Source organism: Zea mays, chromosome 9 (assembly GCF_902167145.1).
Source record: "Zea mays cultivar B73 chromosome 9, Zm-B73-REFERENCE-NAM-5.0, whole genome shotgun sequence".
Lineage (NCBI taxonomy): Eukaryota > Viridiplantae > Streptophyta > Magnoliopsida > Poales > Poaceae > Zea > Zea mays.
Window position 1 is genome coordinate 83277823 of NC_050104.1, and position 5667 is coordinate 83283489.

General features: G+C 42.4%; 1 long non-coding RNA gene across 2 annotated transcripts; it reads left to right on the forward strand.

Annotated features, from left to right (window-relative positions):
- Nucleotides 1–862: 862 nt before the first annotated feature.
- Nucleotides 863–2486, forward strand: LOC103638608 (uncharacterized). Of its 2 annotated transcripts, XR_558909.3 has the most exons (3): nucleotides 863–1014; nucleotides 1133–1204; nucleotides 2131–2486. It is a non-coding gene; the product is annotated as an uncharacterized lncRNA (long non-coding RNA). The 2 variants fall into 2 exon arrangements; XR_002265147.3 differs by having other exon boundaries at nucleotides 951–1204.
- Nucleotides 2487–5667: the final 3181 nt, after the last annotated feature.

The window sequence follows — 5667 nt, forward strand, 5'->3', positions numbered from 1 at the left end:
CTACCAATACAACGCCATCATGTGAAGAGGGTCCATCAATAAACTTGAAGCAGCCATCCATGGACTCTATATGTGCATGAAGATTCTAGGCCCCCAAGGCGCAATAACCATATACGGGGACCAGCATGCTGCCTGCAACATCGAGAGAGACTTTGTCCCTAGACAACACAACGTACAGTGCCTTACCACCAAAGGCGAAGACCCCGAAAGCCCTCACCCGAAAAAATCAAAGCCAATCAAGGCCCAAATACAGAGTAACGAGGAGGCCAAGAAAGTCCATCTGGACGCATCGGTACCTAGTCAAATAGTCTTAATAAGCGAAGACCTCAACAAAGCAGAAGACAAACTACTATCCTGCCTGTATCGCAACAAGGATGTCTTTGCGTGTTCTGTCTAGGACCTCGTCAGAGTCTGTCGGATAATCATTGAGCATAGTATGAACACCGATAGTTCAATACACCCAAACAGTAGAAACAACGCAAAATGTCAGATGAGAAAACTGAAGTAGCAAAAGCTAAAGTCCACCAACTGTTGGAGGCCAAGTTCATCAAGCCAATCGACTATCCAACCTAGCTCGCTAACGTAGTCATGGTTAAGAAGAAAAATGACAAGTGGAGAATGTGTATAGACTTCACCAGCCTCAACAAGGCATGTCCCAAGGATGACTTCTCTGCCAAGAATAGACAAGATCGTCGACTCAACGGCAAGATGCCAAGTCATGTTTAACATCCCAAATAAAAACAATAAATATTTTTCCTTTCTTTTTAAAATGCTCGGAGTTAAACAAAATTTGACATTTTGAATTATTACTCCCATGAGCGATAGGAGAATATAGATGCGTAGATCTCGTAGAAACGAATCCATTTGTCTACTAACATGTTGGATTCGGAGATCATATGGGTCGTTTTTTGGCCATTGGTTGCTCCTTCTAGGTTACAACTTACAAATGGGGAGACAAACATATCGTTCATCTCATTTTCTCCTAGACTTGTGCCGCATCGTCCCATCCCAGGGGTAATGTTGTGCTCTCCCCTCCTCTCCAAATCACCCCTTCATGTCTCCAATCGATGGGGAGCTGATCCTTCCCCATCTCAATATCTCCCTCTTTGCTTTTCCATTGTGTTGGTGCTAGGCGTGGTGTTGCAGGGAGGAAGAAGGACGAACGGGGAGGAGCAGAAAAGGAATATAAATCTCGTTCCCTAAGGTAATGCACGAGTTAATCCTTCCCTTGTCGCCCTGCTGTTTCGTTGCCTTAGTTGCAATCGTTAGGAAATGGCAAGAATCGATTCAGCTTTGTCTGTTCGATTGGGGCAGCAGCAGTTTGGGTACATTTTGAGTTAGTTTCAGACCTAATTTATTCTGACCACTATAAGGAATTTATAGGGCATGTTTTTATCTCTCCGTAGAATGCTTAGACGTGAATTTTGGTGCAGCAGGTTTTGAGATATGTATTTTTGAAGTCCACTAGGTTGCTGTCTAGTACAGAAATAGGCAATTAGATTGTAACCAGTTCTGAAGCAGTAGACCTCAAAATTCAATTATTCTATGAATACAAAACTTTTAGAGTATTGTAGGACCTTTCCAATAAGTATCTATTCAAAAATTTTCATTCGGTTGTCGACTTTTTTGTTATTGCAGTAGTTTCAGCAGAAAATTCAGTTTTAGTGCAGTTGCAGTTCGGAGTTATTTTGAGAGATCTAGAAGTCGTCTTAGGAAAAACATAAGGTATAAACTTGTAGAGAAATTTGTGATCTTTCAATTGAATGGTTGGTTGTAATTATTTGTCGAGTACGGGGAAAGTTATGGGGTTCTGAATTTAGATAGATGCGCTCAGTTTGAATCTATTTCAGTTTTGTGTCATGGTTTTGCGATGCACTTTAGAATATGTTAGGTGCTGAATCAAGCCTGACTTCAATGTAAAGTCTTGTAGTACGTTAATTAAGCTTTCCATGGAGTGTTTACTCACCCAATTTGGATAAGTCGTTTGGGAGTTATAGAATTTCAAAGTCAGATTGGTTATTGTCCAAAACAAACCAATTCAGTTAACATATACAATGACAAGTATTGAGGGTCTACTTTACCGAAGATTTTCAAATCACCTCACCTTCAGATCAAGTGAATGCGTTTCAGGCATATAACAAAGAAGAGACGAAACCAGTCTTCGCCCGAAGTGGATAGCGAAGAAGCTTCGTCCAAGAGCACGAATAATGAAGATGCACGTCGAGGCGGAAGTGCTATCAAATCATTCTATTTCTTTGTTTAGGTATGTTGCTACCATTCATACCAAAATTGTGCTTAGTAGTCCATGTAAATTAGGACTCTTGTACTCACTTGTTCTCACATTAGCTATGCCTTCTTCATTAAAGTTCTTCCTTGTACCTTACCATAGACTTAAGCAATATGCATTGTACTCGTTAATCTTCTTCTGTAGTCGAACTATTGATGTTCTCAGTCATAGAAATCACATTCAACAATCATCTTAACCATATGCTTTCCTAGTTTCTAAATTTAAATTTGACCTTGGTATACACCTGAGCAAAGTGCCACTACTATTGGTAGAGTTTTCTCGAGAAGCCATTTTGTTTTTCGGAGGCACTGTGTCGCACAGTGATGAAATCACCAAAGAGTGGTTCCCCTTTTAGGTTATACATCACATCTGAATATAAGGTTATTAGAGTTGTTTTGACTCAGGAGAGTGAAGGAAAGGAGTACGCCATAACTTATTTAAGCCGGAGGTTGGTGGATGCTGAAAAAGATACACCCCTATTGAGAAATTATGTCTATGTCTTGTTTTATGCATGTACGAGACTTAGATATTACCTTTTATCTAGTTCTTGCATCGTTTTGTATCAAACCGATGTAATCAAACATATGCTGCAAAACCCAATCATGAATGGTAGAATTGGTAAATGGGCTTATGCACTTATAGAATATGAATTGGCCTATGAATCTTTGACATCTATGAAAGGCTAGGTTGTAGCGGATTTTATTGTAGAGCGTCAGATTAATGATAGTCCTAAGCTAGATATATCATATGTCATTGTTACTCGCTAGACTCTGTATTTTGATGGATCAATTTGCAATGAAAGACAAGTGATTGGCATCGTGCTTGTTTCACCAAAGAATGCCACTTTTGACTTCTCTAGCCGATTAAAAACTCATTGGACTAACAATCAAGCCAAATACAAAGCTCTCTTGTTCGGTTTAAACTTTTGAATTATATGGGGGTAACACATGTAAGAGTATTTGGTGATTCTCAGCTGGTTGTCCAATAAATTTTAGGAAAGTATCAATGCTTAGACGGTATGTTGAATGGTTACCTTGAAATATGTTGGGACATAACCCACTCTTTTGACGAATTTGACATTCGGCATATATCCAAGGCTGCGAATTCTAGAGCAAATGACTTAGCGCAAGAAGCCTCAGGTTATTGGATAACATGAGGGAAATTCAGCACTTCTAAAAATCCAATAATCAAGGGTGCGCTGAGTTCCCAGGTCGTGGACCGTCTGGCTACAAGTCGTAGACTGTTCGCGATAGCGTCAGACCGTCCGATCCTGAGCCATAGACCGTACGACGCCATCAAAGTCGTCACTCTAATTGATTCTGTTAATAGCACGTCTGATATAGTTGGTTGGAGGACACCTTTAATTACATACCTATGTAACCCAAGTATTAGGATAGACATGGGTATTCGACGTATGGCTTTTAAATATGTTGTAATCGACGTTGAACTATATCTCTCAAATCCTAGTGATATTTTGCTTAAGTGCTTGGGCCCTGATGATGCTACATTAGCTATGGACGAAGTGCATGAAGGCATTTGTTGTACTCATTAATCAGCTTGTAAGGAAAATGGACCCCGGGCGATTTGGCTAATTGAGTTTTGGTGTTTGATGATCAACACAATCTGTGAACTAATAAGTTTTCTAGTGTTTGTGTTTGTAGTTCACAGGATGCAAGATTAACTTGGACTAAGGAATTGAGGAAAGCAACACCTCAAAAGAAGGCATTAAAAAGATCCAAGAAAAGTCCAACTATGATGCCTGCGGACTGTCTGTACGTGGAGCACCGGACTGTCCGGTACGCACACGCCGGACTGTTCGGTGCACTAGGGAACCACAGCCCAACGGCTAGTTCCAGGTGGCACCCGGAGAGAAGACCACCAGACTGTCCGGTGTGAGGATCGGACTATCCGGTGTGGAAAGCCTGCGGCGCCAACGGTCACCTCCTCTGACAGGGCAACGACTAGGCACACCGGACAGGCTACAATGCGCTGTCCGGTGCACCACCGGACTGTCCGGTGTGCCGCAGAAAGGAGCAGCTTTTCTACAATGACTCTATTTGTGTTGGGGGCTATAAATACACCCCTAACCGGCCATTTCCAAGTGTGGGAGCCCAAGAGACATACCAAGGCATATAGTAGACATTCCCAAGTACTCTTACACCCAAGTGCTTAATAGAATCACTCGGTGATTAGCGTAGGTGCTTTGCGAAGTGCTTAGGTTAGTTAGACCGCTTTAACGCTTGCTCTAGGTGAACCCTAGATTGTTGAGTGAGTTTAGATAAACCTCACAACCCCTCGGCTCTTGCGTGAGCCATTGTAATTGTACCGAGTGGGGCGAGTGTCTTGCGAGACCGTGACAACCGCGTTTGTGTCACGGCCGCCACCGTGTACCGGAGGGAACGAGGCCCGCGGCGTTTCGGCCGGAAGCTCGATAGTGGAGACGACGGGGAGCGTCCGAGAGGAGCCGGAAGTGGAGCACCACTTGCGTGTGGAGAAGGCCCGCGGCTCTCTACGGAGTTACTCGACCGAGGTGCTTGGCCCTCGTGTGGGCTTCCCTTTGCGTAGGGGCACCAACGAGGATTAGTCGAGACCTTGCGCGGTTCCGGATACCTCGGTAAAAATTTCGGCGTCATCCACGAGAGTTTGCTTCTCTACTTTGCTCTTTAAGTTTCCGCATTTATATTAAGCATTTAAGTTTCAATCTTGTAGTCATACTTATTTAGTGTAGATTGAAACTTAGTCATTGCGGTAGAGATAGCAACACTTAGACAAAATATAGTTTGCACATTCTAGTTTGACTATTTACATAGGTTTTGCTCTAGGGATTTAATTGTGGCCTAGTTTAGTAAAAGTTTTAGAAGTCCTAATTCACCCCCCCTTAGGCGTCACCCATTTCCTACAAGTGGTATCAGAGCCTGGTTTGGCTCATTTGAAACGCTTTAGCTTCACTGCTAAAAGAGCCGACACTTTTTAGAGGAAGGAATGGATACCCATAGGCCACCACACTTCAACGTCACTAACTTCCCATATTATAGTGCTAGAATGGCTTGTTACCTAGAGGCTGTTGATCTAGGTGTTTGGAGAGTCACTCGTGACGGGATGAAACCCCTCAAGAATCCCGAGAAACCCACCACGAGTGAGGAAAAAGAAATTCATTTAAATGCTAGAGCCAAAAATTGCTTATATGAATCTCTTAGCATGGATATTTTTAATCAAGTATTTACATTGAAAACTGCTAATGAGATTTGGCTAAAATTGCATGAGCTCCGTGACGGCACATCCAATGTCCGTGAGCAAAAACATTGCCTAGTCTTAAATGAGTATAATTCTTTTGCTATGAAAGATGATGAGCTTGTTAGAGACATGTATTCTCGTTTGAA